This window comes from Mixophyes fleayi, chromosome 7, assembly GCF_038048845.1.
Source record: "Mixophyes fleayi isolate aMixFle1 chromosome 7, aMixFle1.hap1, whole genome shotgun sequence".
Classification (NCBI taxonomy): domain Eukaryota; kingdom Metazoa; phylum Chordata; class Amphibia; order Anura; family Limnodynastidae; genus Mixophyes; species Mixophyes fleayi.
In genome coordinates this window covers 66,208,142-66,227,625 of record NC_134408.1, presented here as the reverse complement: position 1 = coordinate 66,227,625, position 19,484 = coordinate 66,208,142, and positions in this window count along the sequence as shown.

Sequence of the window (19,484 nt, the reverse complement as noted above, 5' to 3'; positions counted from 1 at the left end):
TCCAGAATTGACATGATAATGGGCTGTAGTAAAGTTATACAACTTCTCACCCGCACAGATATACTCCCCAACCCTTGGTCGGATCACTCAGTAGTTAAGGCTTCGTTTGATCTCATGAATAAATCTAAAAGCAATTTGTCTTGGTGATTAAACGAGTCTTTGCTTAAACTGCCCCTGTTTAAAGAACAGATGGTTTCTCACCTTCAAGAATATTTTGACCTTAATCTGACTCCTGACTCCTCTCTCTCCACGGTACGGGAGGCGCACAAATCAGTCATTAGAGGGGCTATTATTAAATTTGCCTCTTTCCGCAAAAAACCACAAACCTTGAAACTAAATTCTCTTGCAGCCCAATTGCAACAGCTCGAGGGTATCCATAAACAAATCCACTCAAATTCAGTTTATAAGCAAATTCTCTCTACTAGAGGTGAAATTCAATCTTTGTTAGCGGAAAAGACTGAACGAGCCCTTCGCTGGCTCAATCAAAAATTTTATGAGAAAAGCAACAAGTCTGACAATGTTAGCAAATAAATTAAAAGCCAAACGTACAGCACGGGCAATTATGGCAATAAGAGATAAAAAGGGGGTGTTGACCTTTTACCCAAAAGTCATTAATGATTCTTTTCATAGATTTTATAAATCCTTATATAACCTAAATAATGTGGGGACCATTATTAAGCAATTTTTAAAGACTTGTAACCTTCCAAAATTAGATGGGTCTATAGCTTCCAAATTGAATGAGGATATCACTGGGGAGGAGATTAAAAGAGCCCTTAAGTCCCAAAAGACATCCAAGGCTCCTGGTCCTGATGGTTTTACCATCTCAAACTATAAAACGTTTGCACATATTCTGACTCCGCACTTACTCTCTACTTTCAATTCGATCCTCTGAGGGGAAAAGTTTCATAGAGACATCACACGTTCCAATATTATAGTTATGCCCAAGCCCAACAAAGATCCCACAATCTGCGCCAACTATTGGCCCATTTCTTTGCTAAACACGGACATCAAGCTATTTGCTAAGATAATGGCAAACAGTTTGAATATTCATCTGTCACAACTTATAGACCCAGATCAAGTCAGGTTTGTCCCTAACAGACAAGTCCTGGATAACACCAGGAGGATTATAGATTTCATTTCCTATATAAACTAAACCAAACTTACTTCTGTAATTTTAGCTTTAGTCACAGAAAAAGCCTTTGATAGGCTCTCTTGGCCATTCATGTTTCAAACCCTTCAATCCTTCGGATTCTGTGGTCATTTTCTTCAAGGTATTCAAGCTCTATACCACAACCTGTCCTCCTCGGTATCGACAAATGGCTTGAACTCATCTGTGTTTGGTATTAACAATGGGATGAGAGAAGGGTGCCTTCTCTCCCCTCTTATTTATGCACTATGTATTGAACCGCTTGCCGCTCGGATTCGACTGAATCCGGATGTGAGGGGAATCCAGGTTAGCAGTAGAGAATATAAGATTTCGTTGTTTGCAGACGATGTCCACCTCACTCTGTCCTCATCTCAAACCTCCCCTCCTAATCTACTTGCGGAGTTGCAGAATTTTGGTTCCCTCTCCATTATAAAGTGAACAACTCCAAATTGGAGGCGCTTGCACTACACCTTGCACCACACGTAAAGAAATTATTGGAACTTAACTTTGAGTTTCAGTGGCGGCTCGAGCAATTTGCTATCTGGGAGTTTTTATCACGACCTCCTATGAAACTTTGTTTCAGGCTAACTATCCCCCTTTGCTATCCACAATAAAACAAGATTTACTGACCTGGAGCCCTCTTTACATCTTAGGCTCGGGAGGATCAATACTATTAAAATGAACATCTTACCTAGGTTGCTATACTTATTTCAAACCCTCCCGGTTAAAGTACCAGATTCTTTCCTGAGATCTATTCAATCTCTCTGTGGCAAGTTTGTGTGGCAAGGTGAGAGACCCAGGCGTAATAGGCTCTGTTTAGCCAAATCTAAATATAACGGGGGCTTGGGCCTTCCCTAATTTGACAAATATTATGAAGTTACTCAATAAATGGGTAGATATTGAAGAATTACTGTCCCCAGATATAGGAGTGTGCTTTCTACCCTGAATCCCTGGGAGTATAAGACCAGCCTCAGCCTCTGTTACCCCCTCCATCCGTTTCACGTTGCAGATTTGGGACAAACTGAATAAACAATACGCACTGGCCCCCTACCCTTCCCCACTCACTCAGCTGTGGAGACACCCTCGTTTCCCACAAGGCTGTATTAAGGCATTTGCTTACCCCTGGAGGAAAGTGGGAATAGATCGATTCTTTCATCTGATGGGTGGACACGCACCACGTTCCTTCCCAGATCTGAGTGAGAGATACACTGTTCCAAGCAGGCCCGGTGCTCCCATTAGGCAAGGTTAGGCACTTGCCTAGGGCGCCGGGCTCTGGAGGGTGCCACAGAATACTAAATGACTTTAAAACTGTGCAGCAACCACTGACCATACCTGTCACGGCCGCCGCACAGCATTCAGATGCACGGGGAGGGGGAAAGAGGCTATTTTGTCACCACCGCCACCTCTCTGCTCCGTCTCCTCCCCTCCACTTACTAGTGTCAGTGAGTGGAGGGGAGGAGACGGAGCAGAGAGGCGGCGGTGGTGAGACAAGGTAAGGAGAGACGGGGTGAGGGGTGAGGGGGGAGGGTGGGAGGAGGGCGGCGATTTTTGCGGGGGGGCGCCGATTTTTTAAAAATGCCTAGGGCGCCATGGATCCTAGCACTGGCCCTGGTTCCAAGCAATCTGTGTTTTCACTATATGCAAGTAAAAAGCTTTATTCAAGCCCAGACACAATCGTCCAAGCTACGTTACCTAACACCCTTTGAAAGGCATTGTATTTACAACCCGGGCGATCGTGGCTACATATCAATCCTGTATAGCTCCCTCGTGTCCTCCTCATCCCATTCCAAGGAACTGTTTGAACGGGCATGGGAACAAGATCTTGGAGTAACTCTGGACGAGGAGGGATGGTCACTCATTCGACAAAAGATTTCAAGGTCTTCCATCAACACAGCCATTCAAGAAAACACATATAAGATATGTACTAGGTGGTACATGGTCCCTGCGAGACTACACTCTATCATCCCCCACGCCTCAGACCTATGAAAGGGATCTCAAAGTCATCGGATAAACTTGTTTGACACATATATAACGCAGCTAAGCTATAGTTAGCTAGTGATTGGAAGAAAGCTACACAACCCTCTAGAGAGGCTGTTGTAAATAGAATCTGGCACACTGCCTCCATGGAATATATGACACGACTTATCCATGACACAATAGGAACAGGGGGTGAAGTGCACCACGGGGTAAGATAGGTAAGCAGCGGAATAGCAGGAAAGTCCAACTTGATATGGTACAAATATAGAAAATATTCTGCGCTTGAACCTAAATGTTAATAATGAGTGGAACTTGTAGAATAGGATAAAAAGATAAATCTTTATCAGGATTGCAAACTGTGCATCAAAATAACAAATGAGCATAAAGCATAAAATACAATGTTACATATAGCATGAAATAACATTCATTAATAGTCAGTATGGTGCACCGGTGCACTGGATAGAACATAGGATAGGATAATAAACTTGAGGATCGAGTGGAGGATTATCCTAGGAAATAAATATGTCCAGCACAGCGTGGCTGTGGTTCTTGAGATATAAAGCAAAGTCAATAGTTGTGCTTAGAAGGTACTATACTGTGAATTGGGTAGTCCGGGTAAAATCCAGTTAGTCCGATGCTCTGATAGTGATGATAGACGGGCGGTCTGGATGAGTGGATGATTTTGAGAACAGCAAATAAAGTAAGCAGAGTTGGTGATGATCGGGGTGATTCTCCGTGTGATGCGGCAGCATGCATTCCATTGTGGAACGCACACCTGACCGGGTGTGGGGGAAACCGGAAGTAGCTGTAATTTTCCAACGCGTTTCGTTACCTAGGTGACTTTCTCAAGGCAGTGGTGGGTGTGTATAAGGGGGTTGGCTATTTATGCGCTATTCTCCAATGATTGACAGTATGTTTCAGAGTCCGGATATTTGTTGATTTTTTTGTCCTGGATTGCCGTATATAGCTCCAAGTTCATGAATCAATCATTCAATATACATGTATGTAACTTGACATTGCTGTGATTACATCATAGGTGGAAACATTGCATATTAACATATAGACAATATATACAGCATGGTATTGAATATATGATGTCAAGATTGTATGTAGAGCGTGGGTGGAAAAAATGCCAAAATGGATATGGGCCTAAAGATAAATAATAAAGTAAAATAAATTGCAGTGGATGTATTTGAATCACGATTGCGGGTTCAGGATCATGCATATATAACAGTATAGAGTAGAAAGCATATATAGGTAAAATGAATAGTGAAATTATAGGTAATGTAGACCAGATAGTTTGTAGTTTTTAGTGGCCATAAAACATGTCATTAGGTGCATAAATATCTATTAATTTATGATGAGAGGAGTAGTGATAGCAGCATGGAGGTCTAAAAGATATTGTCTGAGAGATAGTATATATGGCATGTGGGGAGTCCTAAATACTTGACTGGAATTTAAATAGTTACAGATATTAGTACTATCAGATGGAGATAGTGTCTAAGCCTATATGTAGGTATGCGTCTGGTCTCTATCACTGGGTAGGGAGGTCAATAGTTCCCACTTTCCACAAAGTGTGGGGCCCTTGGTATAGTTTTAATAATAGCGCTATGCCAGCCCTCTTATAAGCCTTATAGGCTCTCTCTCCCCTCCTTCTTTTTCTTTAATTCCCTTCCTTTTTCAGTACCTCCCGGGCATTTAGGGTCCACAAACAGAGACGTATACCCAGTTTGGAACGCCCTTTCCCTCTCCCTCCAGTTCCCTTTCTTTCTCCCCCCTAACAAAATAAATAAAAAAGTCCAGCAGCTTACCATACTCGATATTTATTCCCAACCTTACATAGTCTATCTTTGGTATGGGAACAACCTTTACATTTTGTCTTATTCGCCCTTTAGGTCTGTAATTCCCAGCTATCACTTGGAATGTACCACATTGTGAGAGTTACACTTATGTACTTTGTGTTTTTTGTTTATCTGTTTTTTCTCCGATTTTGAGTATTTTAAATTCTCGGTACTCGATTACGCTCAATGACATGTAATGTTGTTTTTTATGTCTACATGCTGTTATAAATAAAATAATATCATCAATGAATCTTGTTCAGAGGACCAAGTTCGCAACCAGAAATGGATCTGCCCAAATCTCTTCTTCCTCTAACCTACTCATAAAGAGATTGGCATAGCTTGGTGTGAACTTTGTCCCCATAGCAGTTCTCCTTGTTTGTAAACAGTGGGTGTCTTAAAACCAGAAGTGGTTGAGAGTAAGGATGAACCAAATACTGTTGACAAGGAAATTAACTTGATCTGCTAATAATTTTCCTTCCTTTTCAAGAATAAATCTTCAAAATTTAAAAGTCAGTTCATTGTGTGTGGTCAGTGCAAATATATAGCGCCTTCAAATCACTGGTGACTAAATGACTAAATAGAAATGGTTCTCCCAAAGAACTCCATTCAGTACATTCAGGATTTCCGTTGTGTCTCCTATCGTGTCTCTAATGGCTATGAGTTAATCATTTTAGTTGTGCTCAGCAGGAGTCTGCAGATGCAGCACAGGTGTCATTAGCCAGAAGCAACACCCATATCATGATGCACCTGAAATGAGACAATTGTAACCTTTGATAGAATGCACATTTACATCAGTTAGCACATGTGAAGCATACAAGCTAATACACTTGTAGCACCTCCTCACCTTCCACTTCAGGCTAATACATGGTAGGTGAAAACAAACCCATCCATACATAACATTTTGTTTCTTCACCACTTCATCAACGTTTATGCTCCTGTGTTTTTTGAAACTCACCTCCACTTGGATTTTTGAAAGGGTCAAGGCAATTTTTGTCACTCATTTTGTTTTTAATAAAATTAGAACTGTATAGCAGAATGGAGGCATAAACAAGTGCTTCAGAGGGTGAAGATATGAAGGTGCAAGTTGGGGGCTGTCACACCTTTGCCTGTTGACAATCTTGTCTCTCCTTCTCGCTTATCCTCAAGTGCCTGCTCATTGTATTCAGCTTTTACCATGTGAATATGCCAAGATTAAAACCTTACTACATATTTCTTTCTTGATTTCTTTTTATTTTGGAGAACTGTTCTTATATTTTAAAACTAATTTCAGTTCATATCTCTCCCTGTTTTACACAATTTTACACTCAAAAGATTTGCCAAGATTAAAACCTTACTACATATTTCTTTCTTGATTTCTTTTTATTTTGGAGAACTGTTCTTACATTTTAAAACTAATTTCAGTTCATATCTCTCCCTGTTTTACACAATTTTACACTCAAAAGATTTTGAACCCCCATGGCCTAGAGCCCTAAGTGACAGCCTAGTCAGCCTTTTGGATATTTAGACCCTGGTGACATCTATTTTTAAAAAGGGCTGTTTGCGAGTGAGGATCAATGCAGCTGCACACCACCCCAAAAAAGCTATATATTCTAAGCTTTTCGATTTTCCAATACTTGTCAATTTTAACAGGGTCTTTCAGTAAGGGTGCAGATGCACCCATGCACCCCAGCCCAGCCTGCCCCTGCTGCAGACTTTTGCCAAAATTGTTTACAATTGGGACAGTGGTGAAGGGATCATTAGAAAAAGACCGGAAAAGACTGGAAAATAATGTTAATGCTATAAATAGTAATATAGGAACAGAGATAGCTCAGAACTACATTATTTTACAGATTTGTTCATAATTTTTAATTAAATCCAGATTTACCAGAGGGGGTCAGAGGCAAATGTACAGGAATCATGGATTAATTGATGCTAAGTACCTTAAGCTCTGGCATGAGCAGACTGAAAAATTAACCTTCCCTATAACAGGAACCTTTGATGTTGAAATTTTCGATAATTTAAAAAATGTTTTAAAACGAAGAGTTGATGAATGGAAGTAATATACTCTGTGGGCTGTAGAAAGTAAACTAACTAAAAAACGTCCACTTCCTTATTTGCCACAAAGGTATTTGGGTGAAATAGACAAAGTGATGAAGATACGTTGTACACTATCTTAGCAGTAGATACACAGATGTGCTCTGCAGCTTCAACCCCTCCCAGTGAAGTGCTGATCAAGAAGCTGCAGTGATGGGGGCTTAGGGGTAATAGAACAGGCAGAGATGAGCAGTTCACAGCTCCCTGCATTTTCTACAGCAGAGAGCCTAGGATTCCATTAAAGCAATGTTGGATTGTGTACTTTCAGGGTCCCTGATGCTGCCATACTTGCAACTTTGTATAGAGATATAGCAGGGGGGCACTCTTTAACCTCAACCCCAAGAGGACATCTTTTTATGTAACCCCAAGACATAGAATTTTATCTGATACAAACATAACTGATGACAATCTGGAAGTGGTATAACAAATGCCCTTAAGTCTAGTGATGGTATCAGCCACTAATCCAGAGAATCAACAACCACCTCCGCCTGCAGTGGAGTGGATGGTTAATGTCCCCTTAAGTTCACCTAGTGACTTAAGGGAAAATAACCACTAGATTTCTGATCCTAGTTGTACTCTGAAAAATTTGAATCTGATCTATACTGTACATCCTACTTATCCACATATATTATAGTTGTTTAATTTAATATTTTGAGAAAGTGTTACAGACACTATGGTCCAAGAAGCTGATTTAAAACCAGATGACATGAAAATTAGAGATGATTACAAGAGTCAAGGCACGACACTGTTTTCAATGAAGGAGTCTGATGATTTGTGAATGGCAAAAAATCAAGTTTATTTAAATTTGCGTGTGCACGGACCATCTACTCTAATTAAAGGAAGGTAAAAATACACATTTGTTCATATGTTTTATAAGTTTTGGCACCCTTATACAGAGGGATGTGTATCTCAACTCAAAGACTGTGCCTCCTTAACCACAGTGGGCCTGGTTTATGAAGGCACATACTCAGGTTGAGAACAACCTGCGTTCAGTATCATATGCACGTATTTATGCTTTGCAAAATCCCGAATACATCAAGGCATGGATCTCAAGATACATGTGCTTTTGAAATAAGGGGCAGGTCTGCTGTGCTCTACTACACAAGATGCTGCAGGATACATACAATACCTATGTGGATCAAAAATTTGTAAAAGAACAAAACACTATAGAATTAATGTCACCAAGAAATAATATAGGCATGAATGATTAAACAGTTAAAAAAAAAGACGTGTTTTTTGTGTAAAAAAAAATAAAAAAATCCATTAACTACATTTATTAGGATGGTCTTAATATCTATTGAATATATAATCATTTTTACAGTTGCATGTCATTGCAAACACATGTTATAGCATGCATACGAGACTGTCAACACAACTGAATTAGGACTTAGACTAGCCCTTTAGCTGGAGCAAGAGATACGGAAGAAAATAAAGTAAATGTGAGATGCCCAGAGCTTGATTATGAGGGGACTGAATGCGCTTGAATTTGGTACGCCCCACTGTAAATTCACTGCTGCAAAACGGCTCTTCCAGCCCAGTTCACTCTCTTAAATTGTAAGCTGAAGTAAGTAGGAATGTGTTTACGGATATATCTCCCAGTTCTGGGCCTACACAGAGTGATTTTGCAGATATTATGTACAAAATCGGTTGATGAATCAGGCCCAACATGTTAAAATATGAGGACTTGTCTCTGAGGTTTGTAGACTCTAATTCTCTAATCAATGTTTCTAAATAAGCACTATTACAAGACAGTACAGCCTTGGAAATAGGGCACATTCCATGAAGCATGAAAATCATAAACATTTTAATTTCTTGCAAAACTTAGTTTCATTAAAGCTATAGCATTTAGTTTCAATAATGGCTGCTGGACTCCATTTTATAATCCAGACTGAATATTCAAACAATTCTCCATCAAAACCATGTGCTTACTATTGTGTAGGTTCCCCTTATGCTTCCAAAATAGATCTGACCCACAGAGGTATGGATTTTACAAAACCTCTGAAGGTATCCTGTGGTATCTGGCACCAAGACATTAGCAGTATATCCTTTAAGTCCGCCAAACAGTGGGTCTAATCTAATAGTGTTACATTCAAATTAAGTAGTGCATGCATCCAGCATACCGCCAGGCGGTATGCAGTTTGGCAGTATGCTGGAAAGATGCATTATATAACTATATGAGGCATCGTCGATACGATAACCATATCATTGAGGAGTAAAGAATTGGAGGGGGATTTTCTCCTCCCATTAACCCTCATACAATGTTAAAAATTAATGACTAATCAGCCATAGGGTCTTGCTCTACATCTCTGCAAGAGAGGTTATATATTACAGCTTTATATAAGCATTAGATATGCGCCAGATCTCCTCTGATATATGAGAGTACATATTAAGACATCAACGGAATAGCTCAACATTATATTATGCAAAATTCTGTTTCTGACAGTATTTGTAGTTGCTGTCTTCCTCTAATATAATAGAAATATAGTAGCAGTGCATCCAGAGTTTTAACTCCCACTTATTCACTTATTATCAATTTTAACCATATTTTAATATGTTTTCAATAAAAACAACAGTTATATTTTAAATTTACCTGATTCTCTACCAACTATTTTGATTATACTTTATTTAGGGAGTCTAGTGCATCAAACTATACAACTTCTAGTCTATCCTTCTTATTGTATTCAGTGCAAGTTATTGGTAGCACCCCTCTAATAATTCAGCAGAATAATCTGTGACCAAAGTATTAATGAGGGTATTCCCTATAAACAGTGCGATAGAAAAGTTCTCTCCTTCCACCTTTTCTATCATAGCAAGCATTAACTTTTCAGCAATTTGTGCAACAGTACCTCTTCTGTGGAATTGGGTCAGATGGGCTAACTTTTGCTCTCCACGTGCATCAATGCAGCTTAGGTTTTTAAAAGGATGCTTATGAGGCCTTTCCAATTGTGGCTGTCTTGTGTCATTGGGATATTTTTTCTTGCACACCGGACAGAATAACAAAACCTCTCCACGGCTAGGTAGACCACCACCAGAGTGTGTGCCACTCCTAACATTAAGGTTACATAAACCTTTGGAACTACCAGTTGTTCTACCTTTGTTACCTTCACAACAGCAATTCAAAACAACACATTTTCTTTAACGACATATGATAGCATACAGTTGACAGGTTCCACAATAGCACCAACTTTATTGGCCAATTTAAAAACATGTTGTAAAGTCTTATAATTCCACTGGTCTCGTGCAACGTTCGTCAGATGCAACAGTTCTGGATGATTAGATCATTCTATACCCTAATATTTGTTTTCGTCGGTCCAGGCTTGCCTGAATAATGAGACCCTTGTGGAAGTCCTGCAATGAGCCCCAAAATAGCATTCCGGTATAGCAGTTCCCCACGATCGAGAATCATATTTTGGGAGTTCCCTGGCAGATCCTTTAAGACCGGGCTTCTGATGAGTGGCTCAGTTTCCGGCATGTCAGGCCAGACCCGCCTCCAGCAGACCCCTTTACACAGTGTGAATTCTCAACCCAGAATTAGCAGATATGGCCACATAAACATTATGGCAGCCATTACCTGCACTGTTTGCCCTTTGTATCTAATGAAGAGTCCTTTTTAACATCCTGTTTATCCCATGTGTGCAGCGCACTTTAACTCTGAGCAACTGCGAGAGCTTGACTCCAGCCAGGACAGAGCTGGAGACCAGGGTAAGTTTCCTATCAGAGTCCACAACTGCCTGGACAACCACATTCTCTTTAGTTAAAGCGTATCCTCTAGTTTCAAAACACTTGGAACAGCCATCTAGAAAGACATGCACAAGTTGGGTAAGTGTAGTAGTACTATAAAGCATCCCTGACCAAACAGCGGTTTGAGGCTCCACTGACCGGACAGCGCTATGAGGCTCCCCTGACCAGACAACACTTTGAGGCTCCATTGACTGGACAGCACTAGGAGACACCTCAGCCTGAGCAGTAGTTTGAGACACCTTGGGCTGAACAGTGCTTGGAGACACCACAGGTTGAAAAGTGCTATGGGGTATCTGCTTGGGGACTGGGACTTTAGGTTTATACAATTGGACACTCTCATCCTTGGTGTTTACTATGTTCCTTAGAGAAGCTGCACCTCTTACTGAACCATGAAAAGCTTTTGTTTTAAAACAGCAATTTCTTGGTCTTTCTCTGCTGATATCTCGTTTTTTCTCTTTCTTCATACAATTTCTGCAACTCTTTCAACTCCTCTTTCAAGGATTCAAACACCGCATTTTCTTGATCTATCTGTTGCAATTTCTCTGCAGTTTCTTCAAGAGTCTCTACTGTTTATTCTCTTTCCTCATATAATTTTTTTAACTCATAAAACTGTTTATGTGAGCTCAACTCTTTTTAAAGATTTTTTTTATAAAAGTTTTCTCCATGCATTCATACTCAGCCATGCCCATATATTGTTCTATAAAAGAATTCTTCAATCAATTATACTCTTACCCGGCCACATAATCTGACCCAGGTAACAGCAGGCTTATGCAGAGAGCATGATATTTTCCAACTTCATTTCAACTCTTTAAACTCCCATTCAGGTTTTCCTAATTTTCCAGCTGGGACTGAATTTCAGACACACCTGTTTGCAAACTTTCTTTATGACATATTTAATTCTTTTTTGCCCATATTAGATGGAATAAAAACAATGTGTACTGACAACAACTTCTCTTTGTTTTATTGAAGCCTTTAAACTACAAGCTTGATATTTACATTCATCCAGTACTTTTCACAGGAAATTAGTAAAACAAACCGGTCTTTTAGCCTCACACACAGGCAAAACAACAGACTTCTGTGCACAGGATTCATTGGCCCACACCTAACTCACAGCTCAGAGAACAAACAAGGTGTGGCACTACAATGCCCAGCAATTTTAAAACATTTGCTTTCTTTAAAAAAAACAAAAAAACAGGTGGTGAACAGTTCACAGTACCATTGCTTCTTTCTGTCTCTCCACAGATAAATGTTTGCTTTCTCTGCAATACAGCAATCTACTCACTGCAACTGACAGCTTTATAAACAGGTGTGAGATAGGGATATTCATTATATTTCACTCTCCACCATTGCATCTGGCTGACTGGGTGGACAGCTGTGCTTTGGCTGTCCTTTACAGATCCCACTGTTTAATTTATATTTCTATATATTCAATTGATCTGTAAAGACAAGATGCAGTTTTATTCGTATATACAATTGCAATTGTGTATTAAGTAGATATATTTTTGGCCCTGATCTGTTCCTGTAGTGAGGCCAGATGCATGCACACTTTATAGCTACGATAATGAGGCTTGGTTGCGTTGTCACATGGAAATGGAACGCATACCTATTTGTAATGTTTTGATTATTTCGATAGGATATATGAAAGATGTGCAGATGTTTTTATATTATCTATATCAGTGTTTCTCAACTCCAGTCCTCAGGACCTCTAACAGTGCATATTTTCCATATCTCCTTGCTTAAGCACAGGTGTTTTCTTTACTGACTGACACATTCTAACAGATCCACAGGTGGTATAATTATTTCCCTTGTCCCCTGGAAAGCATGCACTGTTAGGGGTTCTGAGGACTGGAGTTGAGAAACACTGATCTATATGATGATAACTGGAGGATTTATTCTGTCTTAGTTATATGCGATGTGCCAACTAGGAAAGGATTTTGTATTGGGTCACGTGTTTAGAAAGTGGAGGTATATATATAATCTCCACCAATACCAATCTATTACCTTGAGAAAGACTTATTCATAGTCAAAACGCGTTTGTGTGTCTGGGTGACTGGAGGATCGGCTGCTTATTCCGAAGTTGAACACCATTACAGAGATTTCATATATTTTATAACATTGAGCATTTTCGTGTGACACTTTTCCTGCTTTTCGGTATGAGCAACCGCATCTCCTGTTTCTTGGTGACCTTTTTATATTTATACTGTGTGTATGTTCGAATATATTACATTTTAAAAATTTTAAACACACTGCATTAGATCTTTTTATACCATTTGTGTTTCATGATTATCCGGCATTTATGAAACGGATCCAGTATACTATGGAAAGAGAGATTTCTTGAACCCCCTTCACAAGTACCCGCTACGAGCATTTTTGAAAGAATTTAAACTGTAAGTTTTTTTCTTTGGGTGAGGACAAGATGTTTGAAGATTGATACAATCTCCTTGCATTTCTACATGTTATGATTGACAACGTGAGATTCCCACCAAAAGAAACTTTGTCGGGACCGTATAATGCAATATGTAAAGGTAACATACAGTAAAATTATGATATGTATGTCATTCTAGATATATATACAGTATTGGTTTACTATTCCCCATTGATATGGGGGTTTTATTTTGCGTTTTATTTCAAGTTTTTTTTCTTTATCGTTTTTTGAGGTACCAATAGCGCTGAAGGTATCCCTATCATTCATTATCCTTCTATATTTGTCAACTAGTGTACAGTTGTCTTGGGAATCTTTCAGCTGCAATTGTATGTGACGCTCTGAATGTAAATCAACATTTTCATTGTATAGATCCCACAATGACATCACTTGTAGAAATTCTGACACAGACATCAGATGCCAACAGCTTCTTGCTTGAAATCAAAAGGTGCTTTATTGTTCACATCACAATAACAGTATACATTCTTGTCAGGATAACATCTGGTGGCCGTGGCGGAACCAGGGGGGGGCGTGGCGGAACCAGGGGGGACACTTGCTGCCGACGGCTGCACAGTATGTGCAGGTCCGCCCAGCAGTGACAGGCAGGGACAGTGTGCTGCCCGGCTGCTCTGACTGTGTTTAAAACACAATCAGAGCAGCCGGGCAGCACACTGTCCCTGCCTGTCACGGCTGGACGGTCCTGCACATAGTGTGCAGCCGTCGGCAGCCTAAGATGCTAGAAAGGGGCGGGGCCTAAATCACCCCCCCCCTAAATCGCCCCGGGTACAGCATTTTTCTAGATCCGCCCCTGCCTGGTGGTAGTCTTTTCGCCGATGCTGGTAAATCCGACGCTGAGGACACCTACAAAAGAAAAATTATTTTAGGAGACAATGACAAAAATATACACAGACTTACCTGATCAGCAACTGTCCAGATATCCAATCGTACCAGAACAATGACATGAGATTCTTCCGAATGTAAAGGTGTACGGTGGTAGTGCCTGATGTCAGTAAGCCCTTAATGAATTTTTATGTAAAGCGGCAATCTCGGGACCACGCAGGTTAACTGTTAAGAGACTCTTTTGCAACTGAAAGACAGGCTTAAATACACAAAGCTCCTCCCTTTGTTCTAATTACCCTACAAGACCCTAAACCCCACATGTGTGTATTAAACCTAGGGTTCTTGGTCTGTGAGAACTTAACTCTGTATGCAGCTTTTTCCCTGCAGATCTTTCGGGACCTCACCTGTACCTATGCAGGAGAGGTGTGACAAATAAGACTTATCAGTGATTTTCAGCTGTAGAATAAGGATGGGTTAATTGTTCCACTTAAAGTACTTTAAACCATCTTTCTTGTCTCATCTTGTGTAAGGATCAAACTATTCTCCTTATGTATTAGAGGACTCATAACCATCAGAAGTAATTGCAGTATGTGAATTATGGTTTTATAGAGAATATATGTATCCAAGACTGAAAACTCAAGCAATTATCCATCACATAACTGACTTTGTTTGTACCGTCCTCATGTCTCACATAATTAACACCATTTAAACTGCAGATATCAGCTAATTTTATTATACATGTCTATGAAAAACTTACCTGCAAGCTCTGTGGTAGTAGACAGCTGGTCACTCCAATGCCCTGTCAGCTTCTCATGCAATTTTACCTGATGGATCACTCTCCATACAGCTAACACACTTTAAATGGTGCACTGCTTCCGCCACTGAGTCTGCTTGCTGGCCACTCTGTAACCTTTCTTCATCCTGGATTTTATTCTCAGCCTCTACCCTCCCTAATCAGTACCCATCTGAGCACATGTGACACAGAAACTCTCTCAGTGACTTAGAACCTAACCCTGCCAGCCCTTTCTAATTGCAGAAACTGGCCACAGCACGCCTCTTTGGATCAGAGCCATCTGCCCCTTCTGTACCTCTCTAGATCCTTTGCCTACTTCACACATGATGGAGTGCTCCCCAGGACTACAGTACATTACTACTGCTCTGCTCACCAAACCAATGGATCTGATCTTAAATATCCTGTCACTGCTGTCTCATATTGACCCCCAGCCTTTGCTTCTCTCTACTACCTAGTCCTTCCTATCAAATTTTTACCCATCACTATTACTTCATTACTCAATTACCCCATTGCCCCCTCCAGCACCTTTTCATCCAACCCTCCTGCTCTTTATTTCCCCATCCTGTATTGACAAATCCCTGACCACCCATTAAGCCCACTAGTTCACCCAACTGCACTCTCTTGCCAAGCTACTCCAATATAACGTCAAGTAACTGCTTCTGCTCCACAACTCTTCTCTGCAATCAACTGGCTTCCACCATCCAATCAACCTTCCTGCAACCACTACCACACTGTCTTCTACTCACCAATCAACCCTCTTGCAACTCTTACTAAATTCTTCTGGGGAACACCTTCCTGAATTTTCTAGCACATTTCATTTCAATTGTATATAACTGGGGATCACCTCCCTGCTACTCTGGAACTCTCCATGCCACATTCAGTAATTGTAAAGACTTCTTTCCTGTGACTGCTTAGTCCACTTTGTTATATTCCCCATCATAACTGTAACTACCTGTGTGTCATTTGACCCTCACTCTAGTTCCCTATTATCCCCTGTCTCCTCATTTCTTCCTGCACCAATCCACGACATCTCCCTCTTTTAAAACCATCCCTTTTGTCTCTAATCTCCTCCCTCATGCCTGATTACTCTCTTAACCCTTTTGCTCCTTCTACCACTTATCCTTCTACCTTCCCTCACTCCCTATGTCCATTTGGTATAGCATCTTCCTCCTCCTCTCCTCTCTCTGTCATGTTTCTCTGACTATCTGATTCTCCCATTCCCTACCTTTTCTCGCCCCATCCCTCCCACCTCAATTCCCTGCTTCATGCATCTCATTATGTCTCCCTCTGCGTTTATCACTCCCTTCAGTCCCCACCCCATCCATACAGTTTGTCCCTGTGATGAAGACATGGGGGGTGGTAAATTGAAGGGGGAGGTATGTGGAGAGAGAAGGTGGGGGAATGGGTGAGTCAGGGGGTCATGAAAAAATTCATCCTAACAAGGAATTATTTTTTCTTTTAAGAAAAATTATTTTTGCATGTCAGGATTTGGTATGGGTACATCTTGTGCTCTCACTTACGCCAATTTGTTTATGCGCTGTTGGGAATATGCATTTCAGGAGGACAATGATCGATATGCCAGCTATATAATATTCAGGGGCGGGCTTGCACGGGGGGCAGGGAGGCAGATGGCACCCGGGCCGGACAGAAGAACAGTATTTTGGACCGCCTGGTGGTCCAGTGGTAATGCGATGGAGACAGCCTGTGCGGTCTGTGCAGGGGCTGTCATATCGCAGAGTACTCACTGCGGGGGCATCATTCACTCACAGAATATTGTACTACAAGCTGTATTACTACAAAGTATAATATTGTGTGAATGGATGATGCCCCCGCAGTGAGTACTACGCGATGTGACAGCCCCTGCACAGACCGCACAGGCTGTCTCCATCGCATCTCAGTAACAGCTACATCACCAGGTCATGTGACCTCCATGGTCACATGGTAGGAAGTGTAGGCTGGGCTGCTGGAACTCTATGGTCAGTGTGCAGGACCTGCAGCAGTTCTCTCTGTCCTTGGAGCCAATGTGTACAACAATGTAAGAGGAAGGGGGAGTTAGTGTGTGTAAGGGGGGGGGATTGAAGCTGCAGGGTATAGGGTGACTAAAGGTGCTGGGACAGAGGGATACATGTGTGACTAAAGGTGCTGGGACAGAGGGGGACATGTGTGACTAAAGGTGCTGGGACAGAGGGGGACGTGTGACTAAAGGTGCTGGGACAGAGAGGAACATGTGTGACTAAAGGTGCTGGAACAGAGAGGGACATGTGTGAGTAAAGGTGCTGGGACAGAGAGGGACATGTATGACTAAAGGTGCTAGGACAGAGGGGGACATGTGTGACTAAAGTTGCTGGGCAGAGGGGGACATGTGTGGCTAAAGCATGTGGGCAGAAGGGGGGCCTCATTATAAAGTTTTCTAAATTTCATATACCCATTTTTTTTATTTTTTTTTACCAAATAGGACCTCCAAGGATCCAGAGCCAAAGTAACCAGCAGCCACAAGTGGTGACAGTAACAAGGACAGATAGGAGAGAGCAGGACAGTCTGCCAACTGTCCTGAATCTGGTGGGACAGTCCTGAATTTGGGTGACTTTTTCGCTTAGGACAGTTGGGAGGTATGTTCCGCTTCACCGTGTACTGCTCGTGAAGGCAGAACTGTGTGCACCTAACAGTAGTGCACACAGTATTGCCTGTGTATTTTTTCTCTAAAATGATAACCATGCTACATCATAGGGGGTTACCTAAAGTGCCCAGGCCCCCCAGAGCCTTAATCCAGCTCTGGGCTTGGGCATAAATATATATATATATATATATATATATATGGATTAAGCAACACAAATAGCCTCTTTGTATATAGATAAATATATATTGTACCAAAAACCACCATTTAAGGATGGGCCGCTACTTATGGGCCAGTGCTGTGTGCTTGCCCCCGGGCTAAAGTCTGCCAGCCCTCCCCTGAAAATATTATGGCTTAGATATATCAATGATATTCTAGTAATTTGGGAAGGTGACAAAGAAATATGCAATGAATTCACAAGACAATTAAAAAATTAAACAACAACAAACTTAATTTCAAATTGATATTAGGAATTATCAAAACAACTATATTTAACAAAACAAAAACTAGAAAATGGAAAACTGAAGAATAAACAAATCTGTTCTTTAGAAAACAACTTCTTGAAAGATTGAGAAGGAGAGATCATAGTAATAAGCTCTAGAACAGGTTTTTTGGTAGCTATTTTCTGCAATGGGTGGAAACTTAATTACCCAATATTTATGAAAACATTGGAATGTGCTTCTATCAGACAAGAACCTAAGTCCGATCCTAGACAACAAAATTTCGATCCGTTGGAGAAAGGATAAGATCTGAAAGACCAGTTAGCACACAGCAATCTGTTATCTAAGTAGTATGATAACACCAAACCTTACACTTTCTTTAAATGTGCCATTTGTAAAGCATTTTCTTCCATACCTAGATGGTAGTCAGACTGACTCACAATTTAAGTGCGATGTTAGAAAATGAGCCCTATGTCTTTTGTTACTGGCACTGTGCTCTATGCACATGAGCTTCTAAAAAAGAAAGATATCAATGTAACTTTACAGTTACCTCGAAATGCAATAACATTTCTTTCTAGACATGCCCTAGTTATTGATGTTTTTTTTTTTATACAGAAACATCATCACCATCACCATTTATTTATATAGCGCCATTGATTCCGAAGCACTGTACATCTGTCCCTGCCCCATTGGAGCTTACAGGCTAAATGCCCTAACATACATACACACAGACAGAGGGAGAGAGAGATTAGGGTCAATTTTGATAGCAGTCAATTAACCTACTAGTATGTGTTTGGAGTGTGGGAGGAAACCGGAGCACCCAGAGGAAACCCACACAAGCACGGTGAGAACATACAAACATACAAACATGGTTTTATGTGAAGATAACTGATCAGTTTTACATAATGTGAAGTAAGATTATGGTTCACTCTCAAAAAATATCATTGTAAAAGTAATCTGTTCTGATTAGAATTCAGACATCCACAATAATAGAATATTTTTTTGGATCATAAAGTCACTGAATAATCAAATTCCTGTGTTCTGTATTGATTGCATGAACTGGAAAAACACCCTTGAAGAGTAAAACAGGTGCAGTGGACCTTAGAATGTCACCAAAGTTCTAAAAAAGTGTATATGCCTAGTTTGCTTAAAAATAAACTTCTAATTAGAAGTCCCCTCCGCACTGTTGTGTCTTGCATCCATGAATATTCATGAAGTGCCCCATTAATGCACCATGGAGAACATATAATGCCTAAATGCTCCCGGTAAGACATTGACATGTGCACATGGCCTCAGTGGCAGAATTATCATTGATGCAGCAGGTGCAAAGCCCCAGGGTCCATTGAGATAATGGGGCCCGCTGCATTGCAAGTGCAGAGGGTCGGGGGCCCCGGTTACCTCCTCCCTGCCTACCTGAACCGGTTCCCACAGCACTCTAATTCTGCCTCTGCATGGGCATCTTTTGTTGCTCATTAGAACAGATGAAAAAATTACAGACCAAAAAGAAACTCAGAAGACATGTTCAACCCATTTATATTGCATTTTCAGTGTGCTATTTCACATGTCCACAATTTAATGCTGCAAATTTCTTCCTTT